The sequence below is a fragment of the Bufo bufo genome, chromosome 2 (assembly GCF_905171765.1).
Source record: "Bufo bufo chromosome 2, aBufBuf1.1, whole genome shotgun sequence".
Lineage (NCBI taxonomy): Eukaryota > Metazoa > Chordata > Amphibia > Anura > Bufonidae > Bufo > Bufo bufo.
The window spans coordinates 823,989,253-824,016,427 of record NC_053390.1 but is presented as its reverse complement, the minus strand read 5'-3'; positions in this window follow the sequence as shown (position 1 = coordinate 824,016,427).

Below are 27,175 nucleotides of genomic sequence, written 5' to 3'. Positions count from 1 at the left end.
ACGATTTGAGGCCATCCTCCGTTTCCTGCATTTTAGCGACAACACCACCTCCCGTCCCAGAGGCCACCCAGCTTTTGACCGGCTCCACAAAATTTGGCCCCTCATAGACCATTTCAACCAGAAATTTGCAGATTTGTATACCCCCGAGCAAAACATATGCGTAGACGAGTCCCTAATACATTTTACCGGGCGCCTTGGCTTCAAACAGTACATCCCAAGCAAGCGTGCCCGATATGGGGTCAAATTGTATAAGCTCTGTGAAAGGGCCACAGGCTATACCCACAAATTTCGGATCTATGAGGGAAAAGATCAGACCCTGGAGCCGGTCGGTTGCCCTGACTACCTGGGGAGCAGTGGGAAGACAGTCTGGGACTTGGTGTCACCCTTATTCGGCAAGGGGTACCATCTTTATGTGGACAATTTTTACACAAGTGTGGCCCTCTTTAGGCATTTGTTTCTAGAACGGATTTGCGCCTGTGGCACCACGCGAACTAGTCGCGTGGGCTTCCCCCAACGGCTTGTAACCACCCGTCTTGCAAGGGGGGAGAGGGCTGCCTTGTGTAACGAAGAACTGCTCGCGGTGAAATGGAGAGACAAGCGTGACGTTTACATGCTCTCCTCCATTCACGCAGACACGACAATCCAAATTGAGCGAGCAACCCGTGTCATTGAAAAGCCCCTCTGTGTCCACGACTATAATGTGCTCATGGGAGGGGTGGACTTCAATGACCAGATGTTGTCTCCGTATTTAGTTTCCCGCAGAACCAGACGCTGGTATAAGAAGGTGTCTGTATATTTAATTCAATTAACGCTGTACAATAGTTTTGTTCTCTACAGTAAGGCTGGGAGAACACGATCTTTCCTCAAATTCCAGGAAGAGATCATCGAGAACCTCCTTTACCCAGGAGGTTCCGTGGTCCCATCCACCAGTGTAGTTAGCCGTCTACACGAGCGACATTTCCCCAGTGTCGTTCCTGGTACCTCAACCCAACCGTCACCCCGAAAAAGATGTCGTGTCTGTAGCAGGAGTGGAATAAGGCGTGACACCCGCTATTTCTGTCCTGACTGTCCTGACCACCCTGCCCTATGCTTTGGTGAGTGTTTCCGGAAGTACCACACACAGGTACACCTAGCATAGGGATTGCATCTCACAGGACAGGCACACAGGGCTATTAGGGCCCTTTTACTTTCAGCTGCTGCAAACCTCTCCTTTCACCTGGGATAAAGTGCATAACGTACTTCGCCACATCTTTGGGCGATTTGCGCTTTGCACATTGTCCCATGGGGAAGGAGAGGTTTGTTCTATAAAGGTAAAAAAAACTAAACAAAAAAAAAATTACCGGTAAGTAAAAAAGTTAAAAAAGTTAAAAAAAGTTAATATGTTCTGTTCTAAAGTTAATAAAGTTATTGCTTTGCGGCCTGGTTTTTTCTTTTTTGTTTTGTTTTTTTTACCTTCCAGGTGGACCAACCGATCGACCAGCTGCAGCACTGATGTGCATTCGGACAGAAGCATTGCGTTGCTGTCAGATTACACGCAAGTCGGTGTATGCGGCGCTGCAAGACGAGATTTCTCCTCTGCAGTAAAAGATATGTATGCCGAGGCATATGAGCTAAGGAGGTGGCGGTGTTCATATACTTTGGCAAACACTTTGTATATATAAAAAAAAAAATCCCGGCAATAATTTATTCATCCACATCGATTGATGTGAATGGAGAAATCTGGTTTGCCAGGGCATACGGGCTAAGTGGGTATGGATGTTGGGCGGAGCTCCTATGTCCTGGCAGACGCCTTTCCCCTCCTTTTTCTTTTTTTGGCAGAGATTTTTTCATCCACATTGATCGATGCGAATGAAGAAATCTGTGCCGTTCATTTTTTTCTTTCAGCCCAGAGGCTGAACGGAAAAAAAAAATCTCATTACCTGTATGCTCAATATAAGGAGAATATCAGAAACTCCTAATGCTGGGCATACATGTAATGATTGCGGAGACCCTCAAATGCCAGGGCAGTACAAACACCCCACAAATAACACCATTTTGGAAAGAAGACACCCCAAGGTATTCGCTGAGGGGCATATTGAGTCCATGAAAGATTGAAATTTTTGTCCCAAGTTAGCGGAAAGGGAGACTTTGTGAGAACAAAATCAAAAAAATCAATTTCCGCTAACTTGTGCCAAAATTTTTTTTTTTTCAATGAACTCGCCATGCCCCTCATTGAATACCTTGGGGTGTCTTCTTTCCAAACTGGGGTCACATGTGGGGTATTTATACAGCCCTGACATTTTAGGGGCCCCAAAGCGTGAGAAGAAGTCTGGTATCCAAATGTCTGAAAATGCCCTCCTAAAAGGAATTTGGGCCCCTTTGCCCACCTAGGCTGCAAAAAAGTGTCACACATCTGGTATCTCTGTATTCAGGAGAAGTTGAGGAATGTGTTTTGGGGTGTCTTTTTACATATACCCATGCTGGGTGAGATAAATATCTTGGTCAAATGCCAACTTTGTATAAAAAAATGGGAAAAGTTGTCTTTTGCCAAGATATTTCTCTCACCCAGCATGGGTATATGTAAAATGACACCACAAAACACATTCCCCACCTTCTCCTGAGTACGGAGATACCAGATGTGTGACACTTTTTTGCAGCCTAGGTGGGCAAAGGGGCCCACATTCCAAAGAGCACCTTTCGGATTTCACAGGTCATTTACCTACTTACCACACATTAGGGCCCCTGGAAAATGCCAGGGCAGTATAACTACCCCACAAGTGACCCCATTTTGGAAAGAAGACACCCCAAGGTATTCCGTGAGGGGCATGGCAAGTTCCTGTAATTTTTTATTTTTTGTCACAAGTTAGTGGAAAATGATGATTTTTTTTTTTTTTTTTCATACAAAGTCTCATATTCCACTAACTTGTGACAAAAAATAAAAACTTCCATTAAACTCACTATGCCCATCAGCGAATACCTTGGGGTCTCTTCTTTCCAAAATGGGGTCACTTGTGGGGTAGTTATACTGCCCTGGCATTCTAGGGGCCCAAATGTGTGGTAAGGAGTTTGAAATCAAATTCTGTAAAAAATGACCTGTGAAATCCGAAAGGTGCTCATTGGAATATGGGCCCCTTTGCCCACCTAGGCTGCAAAAAAGTGTCACACATCTGGAATCTCCGTACTCAGGAGAAGGTGGGGAATGTGTTTTGGGGTGTCATTTTACATATACCCATGCTGGGTGAGAGAAATATCTTGGCAAAAGACAACTTTTCCCATTTTTTTATACAAAGTTGGCATTTGATCAAGATATTTATCTCACCCAGCATGGATATATGTAAAAAGACACCCAAAACACATTCCTCAACTTCTCCTGAGTACGGAGATACCAGATGTGTGACACTTTTTTGCAGCCTAGGTGGGCAAAGGGGCCCACATTCCAAAGAGCACATTTCGGATTTCACAGGTCATTTTTTACTGAATTTGATTTCAAACTCCTTACCACACATTTGGGCCCCTAGAATGCCAGGGCAGTATAACTACCCCACAAGTGACCCCATTTTGGAAAGAAGAGACCCCAAGGTATTCGCTGATGGGCATAGTGAGTTCATGGAAGTTTTTATTTTTTGTCACAAGTTAGTGGAATATGAGACTTTGTATGAAAAAAAAAAAAAAATAAATCATCATTTTCCACTAACTTGTGACAAAAAATAAAAAATTCTAGGAACTCGCCATGCCCCTCACGGAATACCTTGGGGTGTCTTCTTTCCAAAATGGGGTCACTTGTGGGGTAGTTATACTGCCCTGGCATTCTAGGGGCCCAAATGTGTGGTAAGGAGTTTGAAATCAAATTCTGTAAAAAATGACCTGTGAAATCCGAAAGGTGCTCTTTGGAATATGGGCCCCTTTGCCCACCTAGGCTGCAAAAAAGTGTCACACATCTGGTATCTCTGTATTCAGGAGAAGTTGAGGAATGTGTTTTTGGGTGTCTTTTTACATATACCCATGCTGGGTGAGATAAATATCTTGGTCAAATGCCAACTTTGTATAAAAAAATGGGAAAAGTTGTCTTTTGCCAAGATATTTCTCTCACCCAGCATGGGTATATATAAAATGACACCCCAAAACACATTCCCCACCTTCTCCTGAGTACGGAGATACCAGATGTGTGACACTTTTTTGCAGCCTAGGTGGGCAAAGGGGCCCATATTCCAAAGAGCACCTTTCGGATTTCACAGGTCATTTTTTACAGAATTTGATTTCAAACTCCTTACCACACATTTGGGCCCCTAGAATGCCAGGGCAGTATAACTACCCCACAAGTGACCCCATTTTGGAAAGAAGAGACCCCAACGCATTTCGTGATGGGCATAGTGAGTTCATAGAACTTTTTATTTTTTGTCACAAGTTAGTGGAATATGAGACTTTGTAAGAAAAAAAAAAAAAATCATCATTTTCCGCTAACTTGTGACAAAAAATAAAAAGTTCTATGAACTCACTATGCCCATCAGCGAATACCTTAGGGTGTGTACTTTCCGAAATGGGGTCATTTGTGGGGTGTTTGTACTGTCTGGGCATTGTAGAACCTCAGGAAACATGACAGGTGCTCAGAAAGTCAGAGCTGCTTCAAAAAGCGGAAATTCACATTTTTGTACCATAGTTTGTAAACGCTATAACTTTTACCCAAACCATTTTTTTTTTACCCAAACATTTTTTTTTAATCAAAGACATGTAGAACAATAAATTTAGAGCAAAATTTATATATGGATGTCGTTTTTTTTTGCAAAATTTTACAACTGAAAGTGAAAAATGTCATTTTTTTGCAAAAAAATCGTTAAATTTCGATTAATAACAAAAAAAGTAAAAATGTCAGCAGCAATAAAATACCACCAAATGAAAGCTCTATTAGTGAGAAGAAAAGGAGGTAAAATTCATTTGGGTGGTAAGTTGCATGACCGAGCAATAAACGGTGAAAGTAGTGTAGGTCAGAAGTGTAAAAAGTGGCCTGGTCTTTCAGGGTGTTTAAGCACTGGGGGCTGAGGTGGTTAAACCTTAACCTGTCACACAGTGCAAAAAAAAACAGGTCTCACATTTCTATTCAAGCAAATCTGTACTGTTTTAGCTGGTCAAGTTATTTGTAGCGACCGTAAAAGCACATTTTTTTTTCTGGTTTGAAAAACTATTCCCAAATTTGCCATTCTCAAAATAACTAGTTTCTGGTATTTGAGGCCTACTTGAAATCTATCCCAAAAAGGATATCTTACATTGAAGGTACTGATAGTGTCATTCAGAAAAACCTAAGACACACGCTACCGTGCAGATAGAAGTCTGATTCTGAGATTAAACCTTAACCTGTCACACAGCGCAAAAAAAAACAGGTCTCACATTTCTATTCAAGCAAATCTGTACTGTTTTAGCTGGTCAAGTTATTTGTAGCGACCGTAAAAGCACATTTTTTTTTCTGGGTTGAAAAACTATTCCCAAATTTGCCATTCTCAAAATAACTAGTTTCTGGTATTTGAGGCCTACTTGAAATCTATCCCAAAAAGGATATCTTACATTGAAGGTACTGATAGTGTCATTCAGAAAAACCTAAGACACACGCTACCGTGCAGATAGAAGTCTGAATCTGAGATTAAACCTTAACCTGTCACACAGTGCAAAAAAAAACAGGTCTCACATTTCTTTTCAAGCAAATCTGTACTGTTTTAGCTGGTCAAGTTATTTGTAGTGACCTTAAAAGCACATTTTTTTTTTCTGGGTTGAAAAACTATTCCCAAATTTGCCATTCTCAAAATAACTAGTTTCTGGTATTTGAGGCCTACTTGAAATCTATCCCACAAAGGATATCTTACATTGAAGGTACTGATAGTGTCATTCAGAAAAACCTAAGACACACGCTAGCGTGCAGATAGAAGTGTCATTCTGTGATTAAACCTATAACTGTCACAAAGCGCAAAAAAAAACAGGTCTCACATTTCTATTCAAGCAAATCTGTATTGTTTTAGCTGGTCAAGTTATTTGTAGCGACCGTAAAAGCACATTTTTTTTCTGGTTTGAAAAACTATTCCCAAATTTGCCATTCTCAAAATAACTAGTTTCTGGTATTTGAGGCCTACTTAAAATCTATCCCAAAAAGGATATCTTACATTGAAGGTACTGATAGTGTCATTCAGAAAAACCTAAGACACAAGCTACCATGCAGATAGAAGTCTGATTCTGAGATTAAACCTTAACCTGTCACACAGTGCAAAAAAAAAAAAAGGGCTCACATTTCTATTCAAGCAAATCTGTACTGTTTTAGCTGGTAAAGTTATTTGTAGTGACCGTAAAAGCACTTTTTTTTTTCTGGGTTGAAAAACTATTCCCAAATTTGCCATTCTCAAAATTGTGGGGAACGGGAACAATGAGGAAAACATCTAATAAGGGCCGCGGACGCGGACGTGGACATGGTCGTGGTGGTGTTAGTGGACCCTCTGGTGCTGGGAGAGGACGTGGCCGTTCTGCCACAGCCACACGTCCTAGTGTACCAACTACCTCAGGTCCCAGTAGCCGCCAGAATTTACAGGGATATTTGGTGGGGCCCAATGCCGTTCTAAGAATGGCAAGGCCTGAGCAGGTACAGGCATTAGTCAATTGGGTGGCCGACAGTGCATCCAGCATGTTCACATTATCTCCCACCCAGTCTTCTGCAGAAAGCGCACAGATGGCGCATGAAAACCAAGCCCATCAGTCTGTCACATCACCCCCATGCATATCAGGGAAACTGTCTGAGCCTCAAGTTATGCAGCAGTCTCTTATGCTGTTTGAAGACTCTGCTGCCAGGGTTTCCCAAGGGCATCCACCTAGCTCTTCACCAGGGGTGGAAGAGATAGAATGCACTAACGCACAACCACTTATGTTTCCTGATGATGAGGACATGGGAATACCACCTCAGCACGTCTCTGATGATGACGAAACACAGGTGCCAACTGCTGTGTCTTTCTGCAGTGTGCAGACTGAACAGGAGGTCAGGGATCAAGACTGGGTGGAAGACGATGCAGGGGACGATGAGGTCCTAGACCCCACATGGAATGAAGGTCGTGCCACTGACTTTCACAGTTCGGAGGAAGAGGCAGTGGTGAGACCGAGCCAACAGCGTAGCAAAAAAAGGGAGCAGTGGGCAAAATTCGAACACCCGCCGCCAAGAGACTCCGCCTGCTACTGACCGCCGCCATCTGGGACCGAGCACCCCAAAGGCAGCCTCAAGGAGTTCCCTGGCATGGCACTTCTTCAAACAATGTGCTGACGACAAGACCCGAGTGGTTTGCACGCTGTGCCATCAGAGCCTGAAGCGAGGCATTAACGTTCTGAACCTTAGCACAACCTGCATGACCAGGCACCTGCATGCAAAGCATGAACTGCAGTGGAGTAAACACCTTAAAAACAAGGAAGTCACTCAGGCTCCCCCTGCTGCCTATTCTGCTGCTGCCGCCTCGGCCTCTTCTGCTGCTGCCGCCGCCTCGGCCTCTTCTGCTGCTGCCGCCGCCTCGGCCTCTTCTGCTGCTGCCGCCGCCTCGGCCTCTTCTGCTGCTGCTGCCGCCGCCTCGGCCTCTTCCTCTGCCTCTGGAGGAACGTTGGCACCTGCCGCCCAGCAAACATGGGATGTACCACCAACACCACCACCTGCGTCACCAAGCATCTCAACCATGTCACACGGCAGCGTTCAGCTCTCCATCTCACAAACATTTGAGAGAAAGCGTAAATTCCCACCTAGCCACCCTCGATCCCTGGCCCTGAATGCCAGCATTTCTAAACTACTGGCCTATGAAATGCTATCATTTAGGCTGGTGGACACACACAGCTTCAAACAGCTCATGTCGCTTGCTGTCCCACAGTATGTTGTTCCCAGCCGCCACTACTTCTCCAAGAGAGCCGTGCCTTCCCTGCACAAACAAGTGTCCGATAAAATCAAGTGTGCACTGCGCAACGCCATCTGTGGCAAGGTCCACCTAACCACAGATACGTGGACCAGTAAGCACGGCCAGGGACGCTATATCTCCCTAACTGCACACTGGGTAAATGTAGTGGCGGCTGGGCCCCAGGCGGAGAGCTGTTTGGCGCACGTCCTTCCGCCGCCAAGGATCGCAGGGCAACATTCTTTGCCTCCTGTCTCCTCCTCCTCCTACTCAGCTTCCTCCTCCTCTTCTTCCACCTGCTCATCCAGTCAGCCACACACCTTCACCACCAACTTCAGCACAGCCCGGGGTAAACGTCAGCAGGCCATTCTGAAACTCATATGTTTGGGGGACAGGCCCCACACCGCACAGGAGTTGTGGCGGGGTATAGAACAACAGACCGACGAGTGGTTGCTGCCGGTGAGCCTCAAGCCCGGCCTGGTGGTGTGCGATAATGGGCGAAATCTCGTTGCAGCTCTGGGACTAGCCGGTTTGATGCACATCCCTTGCCTGGCGCATGTGCTGAATTTGGTGGTGCAGAAGTTCATTCGCAACTACCCCGACATGTCAGAGCTTCTGCATAAAGTGTGGGCCGTCTGTTCGCGCTTCCGGCGTTCACACCCTGCCGCTGCTCGCCTGTCTGCGCTACAGCGTAACTTTGGCCTTCCCGCTCACCGCCTCATATGCGACGTACCCACCAGGTGGAACTCCACCTTGCATATGCTGGACAGACTGTGCGAGCAGCAGCAGGCCATAGTGGAGTTTCAGCTGCAGCACGCATGGGTCAGTCGCACTGTGGATCAGACACACTTCACCACCAATGACTGGGCCTCCATGCGAGACCTGTGTGCCCTGTTGCATTGTTTCGAGTACTCCACCAACATGGCCAGTGGCGATGACGCCCTTATCAGCGTTACAATACCACTTCTATGTCTCCTTGAGAAAACACTTAGGGCGATGATGGAAGAGGAGGTGGCCCAGGAGGAAGAGGAGGAAGAGGGGTAATTTTTAGCACTTTCAGGCCAGTCTCTTCGAAGTGACTCAGAGGGAGTTTTTTTGCAACACCAGAGGCCAGGTACAAATGTAGCCAGACAGGGCCCACTACTGGAGGACGAGGAGGACGAGGATGAGGAGGAGGTGGAGGAGGATGAGGATGAAGCATGTTCACAGCGGGGTGGCACCCAAAGCAGCTCGGGCCCATCACTGGTGCGTGGCTTGGGGGAAACACAGGACGATGACGATACGCCTCCCACAGAGGACAGCTTGTCCTTACCTCTGGGCAGCCTGGCACACGTGAGCGACTACATGCTGCAGTGCCTGCGCAACGACAGCAGAGTTGCCCACATTTTAACGTGTGCGGACTACTGGGTTGCCACCCTGCTGGATCCCCGGTACAAAGACAATGTGCCCACCTTACTTCCTACACTGGAGCGTGATAGGAAGATGCGCGAGTACAAGCGCACGTTGGTAGACGCGCTACTGAGAGCATTCCCAAATGTCACAGGGGAACCAGTGGAAGCCCAAGGCGAAGGCAGAGGAGGAGAAAGAGGTCGCCAACGCAGCTGTGTCACGGCCAGCTCCTCTGAGGGCAGGGTTAGCATGGCAGAGATGTGGAAAAGTTTTGTCACCACTCCACAGCTAACTGCACCACCACCTGATACTGAACGTGTTAGCAGGAGGCAACATTTCACTAACATGGTGGAACAGTACCTGTGCACACCCCTCCACGTACTGACTGATGGTTCGGCCCCATTCAACTTCTGGGTCTCCAAATTGTCCACGTGGCCAGAGCTAGCCTTTTATGCCTTGGAGGTGCTGGCCTGCCCGGCGGCCAGCGTTTTGTCTGAACGTGTATTCAGCACGGCAGGTGGCGTCATTACAGACAAACGCAGCCGCCTGTCTACAGCCAATGTGGACAAGCTGACGTTCATAAAAATGAACCAGGCATGGATCCCACAGGACCTGTCCATCCCTTGTGCAGATTAGATATTAACTACCTCCCCTTAACAATATATTATTCTACTCCAGGGCACTTCCTCATTCAATACTATTTTTAATTTCATTTTACCATTATATTGCGGGGCAACCCAAAGTTGAATGAACCTCTCCTTTGTCTGGGTGCCGGGGCCTAAATGTGTGACAGTGGCCTGTTCCAGTGGTGGGTGACGTGAAGCCTGATTCTCTGCTATGACATGAAGACTTATTCTGTGCTGACATGAAGCCAGATTCTCTGTTACGCGACCTCTCTCCTCTGCCTGGGTGCCTGGGCCTAAATATGTGACAGTGGCCTGTTCCAGTGGTGGGTGACGTGAAGCCTGATTCTCTGCTATGATATGAAGACAGATTCTGCGCTGACATAAGGCCAGATTCTCTGTTACGGGACCGCTCTCCTCTGTCTGGGTGCCGGGGCCTAAATGTGTGACAGTGGCCTGTTCCAGTGGTGGGTGACGTGAAGCCTGATTCTCTGCTATGACATGAAGACAGATTCTGTGCTGACATAAGGCCAGATTCTCTGTTACGGGACCGCTCTCCTCTGTCTGGGTGCCGGGGCCTAAATGTGTGACAGTGGCCTGTTCCAGTGGTGGATGACGTGAAGCCTGATTCTCTGCTATGACATAAGGACAGATTCTGTGCTGACATAAGGCCAGATTCTCTGTTACGCGACCGCTCTCCTCTGCCTGGGTGCCGGGGCCTAAATATGTGACAGTGGCCTGTTCCAGTGGTGGGTGACGTGAAGCCTGATTCTCTGCTATGATATGAAGACAGATTCTGCGCTGACATAAGGCCAGATTCTCTGTTACGGGACCGCTCTCCTCTGTCTGGGTGCCGGGGCCTAAATGTGTGACAGTGGCCTGTTCCAGTGGTGGGTGACGTGAAGCCTGATTCTCTGCTATGACATGAAGACAGATTCTGTGCTGACATAAGGCCAGATTCTCTGTTACGGGACCGCTCTCCTCTGTCTGGGTGCCGGGGCCTAAATGTGTGACAGTGGCCTGTTCCAGTGGTGGGTGACGTGAAGCCTGATTCTCTGCTATGACATGAAGACAGATTCTGTGCTGACATAAGGCCAGATTCTCTGTTACGCGACCGCTCTCCTCTGCCTGGGTGCCTGGGCCTAAATATGTGACAGTGGCCTGTTCCAGTGGTGGGTGACGTGAAGCCTGATTCTCTGCTATGACATGAAGACAGATTCTGCGCTGACATAAGGCCAGATTCTCTGTTACGGGACCTCTCTCCTCTGTCTGGGTGCCGGGGCCTAAATGTGTGACAGTGGCCTGTTCCAGTGGTGGGTGACGTGAAGCCTGATTCTCTGCTATGACATGAAGACAGATTTTGTGCTGACATAAGGCCAGATTCTCTGTTACGCGACCTCTCTCCTCTGCCTGGGTGCCTGGGCCTAAATATGTGACAGTGGCCTGTTCCAGTGGTGGGTGACGTGAAGCCTGATTCTCTGCTATGACATGAAGACAGATTCTGCGCTGACATAAGGCCAGATTCTCTGTTACGGGACCTCTCTCCTCTGTCTGGGTGCCGGGGCCTAAATGTGTGACAGTGGCCTGTTCCAGTGGTGGGTGACGTGAAGCCTGATTCTCTGCTATGACATGAAGACAGATTCTGTGCTGACATAAGGCCAGATTCTCTGTTACGGGACCGCTCTCCTCTGTCTGGGTGCCGGGGCCTAAATGTGTGACAGTGGCCTGTTCCAGTGGTGGGTGACGTGAAGCCTGATTCTCTGCTATGACATGAAGACAGATTCTGTGCTGACATAAGGCCAGATTCTCTGTTACGCGACCGCTCTCCTCTGCCTGGGTGCCTGGGCCTAAATATGTGACAGTGGCCTGTTCCAGTGGTGGGTGACGTGAAGCCTGATTCTCTGCTATGACATGAAGACAGATTCTGTGCTGACATAAGGCCAGATTCTCTGTTACGGGACCGCTCTTCTCTGTCTGGTTGCCGGGGCCTAAATGTGTGACAGTGGCCTGTTCCAGTGGTGGGTGACGTGAAGCCTGATTCTCTGCTATGACATGAAGACAGATTCTGTGCTGACATAAGTCCAGATTCTCTGTTACGGGACCGCTCTCCTCTGTCTGGGTGCCGGGGCCTAAATGTGTGACAGTGGCCTGTTCCAGTGGTGGGTGACGTGAAGCCTGATTCTCTGCTATGACATGAAGACTGATTCTGTGCTGACATGAAGCCAGATTCTCTGCTATGGCATGAAGAGACTGATTCTGTGCTGACATGAAGCCAGATTCTTTGCTATGGCATGAAGAGACTGATTCTCTGCTGACGTGAAGCCAGATTCTCTGCTATGGGACCTCTGTCCAATTGATATTGGTTAATTTTTTTTAATTTTTTTAATTTTTTTTATTCATTTCCCTATCCACATTTTGCAGCCCTCTAGCTCTTTCCTGGGCTGTTTTACAGCCTTTTTAGTGCCCAAAAGTTCGGGTCCCCATTGACTTCAATGGGGTTCGGGTTCAGGACGAAGTTCGGTTCGGGTTCGGATCCCGAACCCGAACATTTCCGGGAAGTTCGGCCGAACTTCTCGAACCCGAACATCCAGGTGTTCGCTCAACTCTAATCATAATGTATTGAAGTATGCCCATAGAGTGCAATGTAGTGTCATCATATCATATCAATATATAAAGTGCAATATAAACTACAACCTGTTCCAAAGTTCCTAGATCAGGTGTAGCACATCATGTGTAATGAGGGAGAAGAGATCAGGGGGAGATGGACAAAACAATACTGATCGGGTATATATATACAAATCCACATGGATTCTTCTTAGCGTTATCCAAACCGCATTGCGCCTTCTCCAGGTTGCCACCATTGATTGCGTGTCTACAAAACCCATTGCGCATGCGCTAAATATCCGGTGCATGCGCACTGGGACTCTGCACCGCGATAGCCATCTTTAAACAGGTAATAGACCGGACAGGCGGTCTGCGCATGCCCGTAATTATCATCGGGAATCAGGCGCCATCTACATTCATGGCAATCTTGCCCTCTTTTCAGACACAAACCCCAAATACACAGCCATTATAGTAAACAAGGACAAACGTTCTACTAGGTAGAGGAGGGGTATATCACAGACAAAAATTTGTGACTGTCACCTGACAATGTAACAGAAAAATTAGTGAAATGTATTAACCTTTCTACTAGGTAGAGCAGGGGTATGTCACAGACAAAAATTGGTGAATGTCACCCGACAATGTAACAGACAATTTAGTGAAATTTGTTTACCTTTCTACTAGGTAGAGCAGGGGTATATTACAGCCAAAAATTGGTGAATTTCACCCAAAAATACAGGGTGGGCCATTTATATGGATACACCTTAATAAAATGGGAATGGTTGGTGATATTAACTTCCTGTTTGTGGCACATTAGTATATGTGAGGGGGGGAAACTTTTCAAGATGGGTGGTGACCATGGCGGCCATTTTGAAGTTGGCCATTTTGAATCCAAATTAGTTTTTTCAATAGGAAGAGGGTCATGTGACACATCAAACTTATTGGGAATTTCACAAGAAAAACAATGGTGTGCTTGGTTTTAACGTAACTTTATTCTTTCATGAGTTATTTACAAGTTTCTGACCACTTATAAAATGTGTTCAATGTGCTGCCCATTGTGTTGGATTGTCAATGCAACCCTCTTCTCCCACTCTTCACACACTGATAGCAACACCGCAGGAGAAATGCTAGCACAGGCTTCCAGTATCCGTAGTTTCAGGTGCTGCACATCTCGTATCTTCATAGCATAGACAATTGCCTTCAGATGACCTCAAAAGATAAAAGTCTAAGGGGGTCAGATCGGGAGACCTTGGGGGCCATTCAACTGGCCCACGACGACCAATCCACTTTCCAGGAAACTGTTCATCTAGGAATGCTCGGACCTGACACCCATAATGTGGTGGTGCACCATCTTGCTGGAAAAACTCAGGGAACGTGACAGCTTCAGTACATAAAGAGGAAAACACATCATCATGTAGCAATTTCGCATATCCAGTGGCCTTGAGGTTTCCATTGATGAAGAATGGCCCCACTATCTTTGTACCCCATATACCACACGATACCATCAATTTTTTTCTTCCAACAGTCTTGGAGGGATCTATCCAATGTGGGTTAGTGTCATACCAATAGCGGTGGTTTTGTTTGTTAACTTCACCATTCACATAAAAGTTTGCCTCATCACTGAACAAAATCTTCTGCGTAAACTGAGGGTCCTGTTCCAATTTTTGTTTTGCCCATTCTGCTAATTCAGTGCGCCGATCTGGGTCATCCTCGTTGAGATGCTGCAGTAGCTGGAGTTTGTAAGGGTGCCATTTGTGAGTAGATAATATCCGCCGAAGAGATGTTCGACTAATGCCACTCTCCAGTGACATGCGGCGAGTGCTACACTGTGGGCTCTTGCTGAATGAAGCTAGGACAGCCACTGATGTTTCTTCATTAGAGACAGATTTCATGCGTCCACATTTTGGCAAATCCAACACTGAACCAGTTTCACGAAACTTAGCAAGCAGTTTTCTAACTGTAGCATGAGAGATGGGTGGTCTCGTAGGGTGTCTTGCATTGAAATCTGCTGCAATGACCCAGTTACTGCATTCACCAGACAGCAACACAATTTCTATCCGCTCCTCACGTGTTAACCTCGGCGACATGTCAATGGCTGTAAGCAAAGAGAAACTTGTAAATAACTCATGAAAGAATAAAGTTAAAACCAAGCAGACCATTGTTTTTCGTGTGAAATTCCCAATAAGTTTGATGTGTCACATGACCCTCTTCCTATTGAAAAAACAAAAGTTGGATTCAAAATGGCCGACTTCAAAATGGCCGCCATGGTCACCACCCATCTTGAAAAGTTTCCCCCCTCACATATACTAATGTGCCACAAATAGTAAGTTAATATCACCAACCATTCCCATTTTATTAAGGTGTATCCATATAAATGGCCCACCCTGTATAACAGAAAAATTAGGGAAATGACAAAATAAAATAAAATACCTACAAATAAAAAAAAATAATCTTGATGTATGAGGTAGAGGTCCATATGGAGTAGGAGATTGAGGAGGCGGTGGACGTAGCGGTGTAGGTGGAAGTGGCGGTGGAGGAGGACGAGGTAGCCAACACTGGTTTTTGGTTTGGATATATATTTTTTTTTATTAGGGTACACCCCAAAAGAGTGGTAAATATAAAAAATACAACAATGAGCAATTGCGCTGGAGTATAACAATTGCTGGGTAACGCTGGTATACATGTCTATTCTGCACAAGGTAGAGATAAGTACTGTGGAATCCATGCCTGGTTCATTTTAATAAATGTGAGCTTGTCCACATTAGCTGTGGACAGGTGGCTTCGCTTGTCTGTGATAACGCCACCTGACGTGCTAAGCACACATTCAGAAAAATACACTGGCTGCAGGGCAGGCCAGCACCTCCAAGGCGTAAAGGGGAAGCTCAGACCATGTGCCCAATTTAGAGACCCAGAAGTTGAAGGGGGCAGACCCGTCAATCAGTACGTGTAGGCGTTCCATATCAGCTGGTGGTGCTGGGTGTTGTGGCGTGCTGACAAAGCTTTTCCACATTTCGGCCATGCTAACCCTGCCTTTTGAGGTGCTGGTGGTGCCCCATCTGCGTTGGCGACCTCTTCCTCCTCCTCTGCCTTCGCTTTGTGCTTCCACTGTGGCCCCGCTGTCAGGTGGGAATGCCACCAGCAGCGCATCTACCAGCGTGTGCTTGTACTTGCGCATATTACGATCACGCTCCAGTGATTAAATTAAGGACGTTAAGTTGTCATTGTAATGGGGATCCAGCAGTGTGGCCACCCAGTAATCAGCACAAGTTAGAATATGGGCAACTCGGCGTTCGTTGTGGAGACACTGCAGCATGTAATCGCTCATGTGTGCCAGGCTGCCCAGAGGCAACGACAAGCTGTCCTCTGTGGGAGGTGTATCGTCTGTGTCCTCTGTACCCAGCCACGCACCAGTGATGGCCATGACCTGGTTTGGGTGCCACCCTGCTGTGAACACAGTTCTTCCTCCTCCATCTCCTCCTCCTCATCCTCCACCTCGTCATCCTCCAGAACTGTGCCCTGGCTGGACAATTGTGTACCTGGCGTTTGTGGGTGCAGGAACCCACCCTCGGAGCCACTTGTGAATGACTGGCCAGAAACCCTACAAAATGATCCCTCTTCCTCCTCCTGTGCTACATCCTCTTCCATCATCGCCAGCAGCGTTTTTTCAAGGAGGCATAGAAGTGGGATAGTTACGCTGAGAACAGCGTTATCGGCACTGGCCATGTTGGTGGAGTACTCGAAACAGCGCAACAAGGAACACAGGTCTCGCATGGAGGCTCAGTCATTGGTGGTGAAGTGGTGATGTTCCGCAGAGCGACTTACCCTTGTGTGCTGCAGCTGAAACTCCACTATCGCCTGCTGCTCGCACAGTCTGGCCAGCATGTGCAAGGTGGAGTTCCACCTTGTGGGCACGTCGCATATGAGGCAGTGAGTGGAAAGGCCGAAGTTACGCTTCAGCGCTGACAGGCGAGCAGCAGCAGGGTGAGAACGCCAAAAGGGCGCACAGACGGCCCGCACTTTATGCAGCAGCTCTGACATATTGGGGTAATTTTTAAGGAATCTCTGCACCACCAAATTCAGCACATGTGCCAGGCAAGGGATGGTTGGTGGTGCCCAAGACGTGTCGCAAGCTCGTGTTGGAGTTTGCCACCAACATGTTCTTGGGGGACACCTGGGCAAGCTGAAAATGCAGGACCGGATTCTGCAGAGGTTTTACTGGCCCAGTGTGTTCAGAGAGGTAGAAGAGTATTGCAAGTGTTGCCCAACCTGCCAGATAACCAGCCCTCAGCCACATGTCTGCAGTCTTCTGGTCCCTCTCACGATTTTTGAGGTTCCATTTGAGAGGATCGCTATGGATCTCATAGGCCCAGTACCAAAGTCCACTAGAGGGCACCAACACATCTTGGTAGTCCTGGACTATGCCACTGGGTACCCGAAGGCGGTGCCGCTGCGACATACCTCGGCCAAACTCATAGCCAAAGAGTTAATGGAGATGTTTTCCCGAGCGGGCATACCTAAGGAGATTCTGACCGACCAAGGGACCCCTTTTATGTTAAAAGTAATGAGGGAACACAGTAAACTACTGCAGATAAAACAGTTACGGACGTCCGTCTATCACCCACAAATGGACGACCTGGTAGAGAGGTTTAATCAAACCGTGAAAAACATGTTAAAGCGGGTGGTGTCTAAAGATGGGAGGGACTGGGATCTTCTACTGCCCTATCTCATGTTTGCAGTGTGAGAGGTGCCCCAGGCCTCTACTGGGTTCTCGCCCTTCGAACTGCTGTATGGCCGACATCTGCGTGGTCTGTAGGACATAGCCAAAGAGGCGTGGGAACAACAACCCACACCACATAAAAGTGTGATTAAGTATGTCACTCAGATGCAAGAGCGGATAGAGACAGAATTGCCGCTGGTTAAGGAACATATGGAGGCAGCTCAGCGATTCCAGAGTAGAGTCTATAACCGCCAGTCTCGGGTTTGGAATTTTAACCCGTGTGATCGGCTTTTGGTTCTGGTACCTGAAAGGAATCCATGTTTTTATATGTTAAAACTAATTCTGCTTTCTGTAAGTTTCATTTCTCTGTTAGAAACTAACTCTGATTGCTGTTAAGTTTCTTTTCTCTGTAACCCTGAATCTTATCTCTTTGGCACTACTCCCGGACAATATTCCTAATATGGAAGTTCCGTTTTTGTTTCTCTTTTACTGTCTGTAGAATAGAACGTGTTAATATGATAGGTTGAATAAACAACTTACGTTGATATGCTAATAAAGGGGGTAAAACCCCCTCTATATAACCTGTATGCATTAAAAATAAACCTCAGAGCGTTCATTCAGTACATCATTGTTGTGTCTTTTATTCCCTACTGACTGAAGCGCTCTCCTGACGTCAGAACAAGACTCAAACCAAGCCGATACTAGAAGTTTGGTGCCAGGGGTACCAGAGGGACGTTGAGTTTCCTAACAGTTTGGGGGCTCATGTCCGGGATCGAGAAGGTCACCCTCGGGTCCGGTGAGAAAGGCATCTGTTATTGTCCTCTGGCCGATCCGAGGGCCACGTCTCGATCTAGTAAGTAGAACCTACAACTTCTAGTGTAATTACTGTATCAGGGATACAGGGAACAGACTACGGGAGTCTGGGGGAGTGACCCGGGGACTCCGGGAGTCCGCCGTGAGGATCACTCAGAGAAAACATAGTGCGCACTAGATAATATTGTCTCAGGGAGACAAGGATGGAGCTTGGTTTGACTCTTTTAAAGTTGTTTTAAAGTATAAGAATATTAGAGTTGAGATAAGGATACTGATGTCCGGGTGGTAAGTGTACGGACTGAAGTTCACTATTTGCATAGAGATTAAAGGGGTATTCTCATCTTCATGATCAGGTTTCAAATGTTTACACTGGTGCCATTCTTCATTTTTCTAAATAGCTTCTATTATTTATAATGCACCCATTTAGCTAAATTGCCTTCCTCCTACCTCTCTGTTTACACTTGGCAACCCATAGATACGGCCATCGCTCCACGGCCGCATCTATGGGCCGCACTTACTTTTCACCCAGGCAGCCGGTCATTCCCACGAGAGAGCGCACGTCTGCTACAGAGCCGCGCATGCGCTTTTCATCTTTCTTCAGGGGAGAGAATTGAGGAAAATTAGCGGAGGAGCAGGTGATCTATTGGCAGCGTTCAGCAGCGCAGCCCTGAGGAGTCCTCAGTGAGTAGTAAGGAGATCGGGGGTGCGCTGCTGTTTATAACTATGACCTTGGTATTAGGTGACGGCAGCTGGCAGCTGAGCCGGAGAGGCGAGTGAGGTAGTGCAGAGAGGAGATCCCGGGGAGAGAAGTCGTGCTGCTGCCGCTGCTGCCACGGTCCAGGATTTTGACCCTGAAACACAGGTGTCACTGACAGATAATCATGGTAATGGGGAGAGGCTGTGAGTAGGGATGAGCGAACCCGAACTGTATAGTTCGGGTTCGTACCGAATTTTGGGGTGTCCGTGACACGGACCCGAACATTTTCGTAAAAGTCCGGGTTCGGGTTCGGTGTTCGGCTCTTTCTTGGCGCTTTTTGAAAGGCTGCAAAGCAGCCAATCAACAAGCGTCATACTACTTGCCCCAAGAGGCCATCACAGCCATGCCTACTATTGGCATGGCTGTGATTGGCCAGTGCAGCATGTGACCCAGCCTCTATTTAAGCTGGAGTCAAGTAGCGCCGCACGTCACTCTGCTATGATCAGTATAGGGAGAGGTTGCAGCTGCGACGTTAGGGCGAGATTAGGCAGATTAACTCCTCCAAAAGACTTCATTCTGTGATCGATCTGCAGCTGTGGATCATTGAAGTGCTATTATTGACTTGCTCACTTTTTTGAGGCTGCCCAGAGCGTTTTTAGATCACTTTTTTTCTGGGGTGATCGGCGGCCATTTTGTGACTTGTGGTGGGCCAGCACGAGCTATCACCAAGTGTATTTAACCATCGATAGTGTGGTTATTTTGTGCTATATCCTACATCAGCTGCAGGCTGAGCCTGTGTCACCGAAGTACATTTAACCATCAACAGTCTGGTTATTTTTTGGCCATATACTACATCAGCTGCAGGCTGAGCCTGTGTCACCCAAGTGCATTTAACCATCAACAGTCTGATAATTTTTTGGCCATATACTACATCAGCTGCAGGCTGAGCCTGTGTCACCCAAGTGTATTTAACCATCGATAGTGTGGTTATTTTGTGCTATATCCTACATCAGCTGCAGGCTGAGCCTGTGTCACCGAAGTACATTTAACCATCAACAGTCTGGTTATTTTTTGGCCATATACTACATCAGCTGCAGGCTGAGCCTGTGTCACCCAAGTGCATTTAACCATCAACAGTCTGATAATTTTTTGGCCATATACTACATCAGCTGCAGGCTGAGCCTGTGTCACCCAAGTGTATTTAACCATCGATAGTGTGGTTATTTTGTGCTATATCCTACATCAGCTGCAGGGTGAGCCTGTGTCACCGAAGTACATTTAACCATCAACAGTCTGGTTATTTTGTGCTATATCCTACATCAGCTGCAGGCTGAGCCTGTGTCACCCAAGTGCATTTAACCATCAACAGTCTGATTATTTTTTGGCCATATACTACATCTGGTGCAGGCTGAGCCTGTGTCACCCAAGTGCATTTAAACATCAACAGTCTGATTATTTTTTGGCCATATACTACATCTGGTGCAGGCTGAGCCTGTGTCACCCAAGTGCATTTAACCATCAACAGTGTGGTTATTTTTTGGCCATATATTACATCAGGGGCAAGTTGAGCCTGTCACCCAGCGCCTAAAAAATAGACCTGACATTTCTATTCAACCAAATCTGTACTGTTTTAGCTGGTCAAGTTATTTGTATTGACCGTAAAAGCACACTTTTTTTCTGGGTTGAAAAAGCATTCCCAAATTTGCCATTCTCAAAATAACTAGTTTCTGGTATTTGAGGCCTACTTGAAATCTATCCCAAAAAGAAAATCTTACATTGAAGGTATTGATAGTGTCATTCAGAAAAACCTAAGACACACGCTAGCGTGCTGATAGAAGTGTGATTCTGTGATTAAACCTATACCTGTCACACAGCGCAAAAAAAAACAGGTCTCACATCTCTATTCAACCAAATCTGCACTGTTTTAGCTGGTCAAGTTATTTGTAGTGACCGTAAAAGCAGACTTTTTATTCTGGGTTGAAAAAGCATTCCCAAATTTGCCATTCTCAAAATAACTAGTTTCTGGTATTTGAGGCCTACTTGAAATCTATCCCAAAAAGAAAATCTTACATTGAAGGTATTGATAGTGTCATTCAGAAAAACCTAAGACACACGCTAGCGTGCTGATAGAAGTGTGATTCTGTGATTAAACCTATACCTGTCACACAGCGCAAAAAAAAAACAGGTCTCACATCTCTATTCAACCAAATCTGCACTGTTTTAGCTGGTCAAGTTATTTGTAGTGATTGTAAAAGCAGACTTTTTGTTCTGGGTTGAAAAAGCATTCCCAAATTTGCCATTCTCAAAATAACTAGTTTCTGGTATTTGAGGCCTACTTGAAATCTATCCCAAAAAGAATATCTTACATTGAAGCTAGTGATAGTGTCATTCAGAAAAACCTAAGACACACGCTAGCGTGCTGATAGAAATCTGATTCTGTGATTAAACCTATACCTGTCACACTGCGCAAAAAAAAACAGGCCTCACATCTCTATTTAACCAAATCTCTACTGTTTTAGCTGGTCAAGTTATTTGTAGTGACCGTAAAAGCACACTTTTTTTTCTGGGTTGAAAAACCATTCCCAAATTTGCCATTCTCAAAATTGTGGTGAACGGGAACAATGAGGAAAACATCTAATAAGGGACGCGGACGTGGACATGGTCGTGGTGGTGTTAATGGACCCTCTGGTGCTGGGAGAGGACGTGGCCGTTCTGCCACAGCCACACGTCCTAGTGAACCAACTACCTCAGGTCCCAGTAGCCAGCAGAATTTACAGCGATATTTGGTGGGGCCCAATGCCGTTCTAAGGATGGTAAGGCCTGAGCAGGTACAGGCATTAGTCAATTGGGTGGCCGACAGTGGATCCAGCATGTTCACATTATCTCCCACCCAGTCTTCTGCAGAAAGCACACAGATGGCGCATGAAAACCAAGCCCATCGGTCTGTCACATCACCCCCATGCATATCAGGGAAACTGTCTGAGCCTCAAGTTATGCAGCAGTCTCATTTGCTGTTTGAAGACTCTGCTGCCAGGGTTTCCCAAGGGCATCCACCTAGCCCTTCCCAAGGGGTGGAAGAGATAGAATGCACTAACGCACAACCACTTAATTTTCCTGATGATGAGGACATGGGAATACCACCTCAGCACGTCTCTGATGATGACGAAACACAGGTGCCAACTGCTGCGTCTTTCTGCAGTGTGCAGACTGAACAGGAGGTCAGGGATCAAGACTGGGTGGAAGACGATGCAGGGGACGATGAGGTCCTAGACCCACATGGAATGAAGGTCGTGCCACTGACTTTCACAGTTCGGAGGAAGAGGCAGTGGTGAGACCGAGCCAACAGCGTAGCAAAAGAGGTAGCAGTGGGCAAAATCAGAACACCCGCCGCCAAGAGACTCCGCCTGCTACTGACCGCCGCCATCTGGGACCGAGCACCCCAAAGGCAGCTTCAAGGAGTTCCCTGGCATGGCACTTCTTCAAACAATGTGCTGACGACAAGACCCGAGTGGTTTGCACGCTGTGCCATCAGAGCCTGAAGCGAGGCATTAACGTTCTGAACCTTAGCACAACCTGCATGACCAGGCACCTGCATGCAAAGCATGAACTGCAGTGGAGTAAACACCTTAAAAACAAAGAAGTCACTCAGGCTCCCCCTGCTACCTCTTCTGCTGCTGCTGCCTCGGCCTCTTCTGCTGCTGCCGCCGCCTCGGCCTCTTCCTCCGCCTCTGGAGGAACGTTGGCACCTGCCGCCCAGCAAACATGGGATATACCACCAACACCACCACCTGCGTCACCAAGCATCTCAACCATGTCACATGGCAGCGTTCAGCTCTCCATCTCACAAACATTTGAGAGAAAGCGTAAATTCCAACCTAGCCACCCTCGATCCCTGGCCCTGAATGCCAGCATTTCTAAACTACTGGCCTATGAAATGCTGTCATTTAGGCTGGTGGACACACACAGCTTCAAACAGCTCATGTCACTTGCTGTCCCACAGTATGTTGTTCCCAGCCGCCACTACTTCTCCAAGAGAGCCGTGCCTTCCCTGCACAAACAAGTGTCCGATAAAATCAAGTGTGCACTGCGCAACGCCATCTGTGGCAAGGTCCACCTAACCACAGATACGTGGACCAGTAAGCACGGCCAGGGACGCTATATCTCCCTAACTGCACACTGGGTAAATGTAGTGGCGGCTAAGCCCCAGGCGGAGAGCTTTTTGGCGCACGTCCTTCCGCCGCCAAGGATCGCAGGGCAACATTCTTTGCCACCTGTCTCCTCCTCCTCCTACTCAGCTTCCTCTTCCTCTTCTTCCACCTGCTCATCCAGTCAGCCACACACCTTCACCACCAACTTCAGCACAGCACGGGGTAAACGTCAGCAGGCCATTCTGAAACTCATATGTTTGGGGGACAGGCCCCACACCGCACAGGAGTTGTGGCGGGGTATAGAACAACAGACCGACGAGTGGTTGCTGCCGGTGAGCCTCAAGCCCGGCCTGGTGGTGTGCGATAATGGGCGAAATCTCGTTGCAGCTCTGGGACTAGCCGGTTTGACGCACATCCCTTGCCTGGCGCATGTGCTGAATTTGGTGGTGCAGAAGTTCATTCGCAACTACCCCGACATGTCAGAGCTGCTGCATAAAGTGCGGGCCGTCTGTTCGCGCTTCCGGCGTTCACACCCTGCCGCTGCTCGCCTGTCTGCGCTACAGCGTAACTTCGGCCTTCCTATGCGACGTACCAACCAGGTGGAACTCCACCTTGCATATGCTGGACAGACTGTGCGAGCAGCAGCAGGCCATAGTGGAGTTTCAGCTGCAGCACGCACGGGTCAGTCGCACTGTGGATCAGACACACTTCACCACCAATGACTGGGCCTCCATGCGAGACCTGTGTGCCCTGTTGCGTTGTTTCGAGTACTCCACCAACATGGCTAGTGGCGATGAAGCCGTTATCAGCGTTACAATACCACTTCTATGTCTCCTTGAGAAAACACTTAGGGCGATGATGGAAGAGGAGGTGGCCCAGGAGGAAGAGGAGGAAGAGGGGTCATTTTTAGCACTTTCAGGCCAGTCTCTTCGAAGTGACTCAGAGGTAGGTTTTTTGCAACACCAGAGGCCAGGCACAAATGTGTCCAGACAGGGCCCACTACTGGAAGACGAGGAGGACGAGGATGAGGAGGAGGTGGAGGAGGATGAGGATGAAGCATGTTCACAGCGGGGTGGCACCCAAAGCAGCTCGGGCCCATCACTGGTGCGTGGCTGGGGGGAAACACAGGACGATGACGATACGCCTCCCACAGAGGACAGCTTGTCCTTACCTCTGGGCAGCCTGGCACACGTGAGCGACTACATGCTGCAGTGCCTGCGCAACGAAAACAGAGTTGCCCACATTTTAACGTGTGCGGACTACTGGGTTGCCACCCTGCTGGATCCCCAGTACAAAGACAATGTGCCCACCTTACTTCCTACACTGGAGCATGATAGGAAGATGCGTGAGTACAAGCGCACGTTGGTAGACGCGCTACTGAGAGCATTCCCAAATGCCCAAGGCGAAGGCAGAGGAGGAGCAAGAGGTCGCCAACGCAGCTGTGTCACGGCCAGCTCCTCTGAGGGCAGGGTTAGCATGGCAGAGATGTGGAAAAGTTTTGTCACCACGCCACAGCTAACTGCACCACCTCCTGATACGGAACGTGTTAGCAGGAGGCAACATTTCACTAACATGGTGGAACAGTACCTGTGCACACCCCTCCACGTACTGACTGATGGTTCGGCCCCATTCAACTTCTGGGTCTCCAAATTGTCCACGTGGCCAGAGCTAGCCTTTTATGCCTTGGAGGTGCTGGCCTGCCCGGCGGCCAGCGTTTTGTCTGAACGTGTATTCAGCACGGCAGGGGGCGTCATTACAGACAAACGCAGCCGCCTGTCTACAGCCAATGTGGACAAGCTGACGTTCATAAAAATGAACCAGGCATGGATCCCACAGGACCTGTCCATCCCTTGTGCAGATTAGATATTAACTACCTCCCCTTAACAATATATTATTCTACTCCAGGGCACTTCCTCATTCAATACTATTTTTAATTTCATTTTACCATTATATTGCGGGGCAACCCAAAGTTGAATGAACCTCTCCTCTGTCTGGGTGCCGGGGCCTAAATGTGTGACAGTGGCCTGTTCCAGTGGTGGGTGACGTGAAGCCTGATTCTCTGCTATGACATGAAGACAGATTCTGCGCTGACATAAGGCCAGATTCTCTGTTACGGGACCTCTCTCCTCTGCCTGGGTGCCTGGGCCTAAATGTGTGACAGTGGCCTGTTCCAGTGGTGGGTGACGTGAAGCCTGATTCTCTGCTATGACATGAATACAGATTCTGCGCTGACATAAGGCCAGATTCTCTGTTACTGGACCTCTCTCCTCTGCCTGGGTGCCTGGGCCTAAATGTGTGACAGTGGCCTGTTCCAGTGGTGGGTGACGTGAAGCCTGATTCTCTGCTATGACATGAAGACAGATTCTGCGCTGACATAAGGCCAGATTCTCTGTTACGGGACCGCTCTCCTCTGTCTGGGTGCCGGGGCCTAAATGTGTGACAGTGGCCTGTTCCAGTGGTGGGTGACGTGAAGCCTGATTCTCTGCTATGACATGAAGACAGATTCTGTGCTGACATCAGGCCAGATTCTCTGTTACGGGACCTCTCTCCTCTGCCTGGGTGCCGGGGCCTAAATGTGTGACAGTGGCCTGTTCCAGTGGTGGGTGACGTGAAGCCTGATTCTCTGCTATGACATGAAGACTGATTCTGCGCTGACATGAAGCCAGATTCTCTGCTATGGCATGAAGAGACTGATTCTCTGCTGACATGAAGCCAGATTCTTTGCTATGGCATGAAGAGACTGATTCTCTGCTGACGTGAAGCCAGATTCTCTGCTATGGGACCTCTGTCCAATTGATATTGGTTCATTTTTATTTTTTTAATTTTAATTTTAATTCATTTCCCTATCCACATTTGTTTGCAGGGGATTTACCTACATGTTGATGCCTTTTGCAGCCCTCTAGCTCTTTCCTGGGCTGTTTTACAGCCTTTTTAGTGCCCAAAAGTTCGGGTCCCCATTGACTTCAATGGGGTTTGGGCTCGGGACGAAGTTCGGATCCGAACCCGAACATTTCCGGGAAGTTCGGCCGAACTTCTCGAACCCGAACATCCAGGTGTTCGCTCAACTCTAGCTGTGAGTAATGGACTCTTTATATTTATGAGGTCTCCGTACAGATAGCACGCTCCGTCAATGCTACAAGAAACACCCCCCCTCCCCATAAGGATTATGAAAGTGTAGTTTAACCCCTTAACCGCCGACACGCCAGCGAGGACTAGAACCAGAAATAATTAATCGGGCCAAACAGTGTGGCTATAGGCTGAACGCTGTGTATAGGGGAGGCCGCAGGATCCTCGCCATGGGATCCAACTACAGATTAAGGGATTGCATACTAAGCAATTTCCTTGTATAATAAGGGTGAAGGAGTAATAGCAGAGCAGCTGGCAGAGCTGTCCTGCCGGCCATTTACAGAATACAGGCTGCCCTAAACAGCACTCGCTAGATGGTGAAGGGCACAATGATGCCACCCAGTTCTGTGCTGGGATTATTCCTGCGTGTAAAGGGGCCACTCTGATATAATGTTCTATGAGGCAACTGCTCAGAATCAGTTTTTTTTTTTTATTTGGGTTGGGGGAGGCATTTTTATAACTTTTGGTGCGTTTTTTGGAGTCCATGCCATTTTTTTCAAGCCTTTTCCCATAAACTTTCCTACTGGAATAAAATGACTAAAAGAAAAGTATAAAAAAAAATAATATGTGAACAAAAACTGCGGCTGTTCAGCCACAGTACTAATGGTGAAGGAAATAGACTGATTTAGCAGAGATATGTATGTGGCGGTTTAGAATCAATGCAGGTTGAAGATAGAATCAGATATAGCAGAGCTGAATAAGCTGCTGTTCAGCCACAGTGCTGGTTGAAGAGATAAATAGACAGATGTAGCAGAGCTGTATATGAAGCTTTTCAGACACAGTGCTAGTGGGGGAGTAGAATAAAGATGTAGCAGAGCTGTATAGGAAGCCATTCAGCCAAAGTGATGTTAGGGGACTGGAGTAGCCACATGTAGCTGAGCTGTATATGCATTTATACAGATACATAGTGTAAGGTTTATACACAACTGGAGTACAGCTGTAATGGAAACAAATCTGCATCAGTGCTGGGGGGTGGGGGATTGTCATGTTTTATGGGAGACAAAAGCACAGATTATACGTTTACTAGCTGACAAGCTTTTGAGCTAATGTATAATTTGGAATTAGTTTTTGATAAACAAAATGGGTTTGTAAGAGATCAGACAGAGATTTTGTGTGTAAAACTGTGCAGAACAGCCACGTGTTACTCTACACTGAGCTCACTTATCACAGCTCTCTGATTCCCCAGC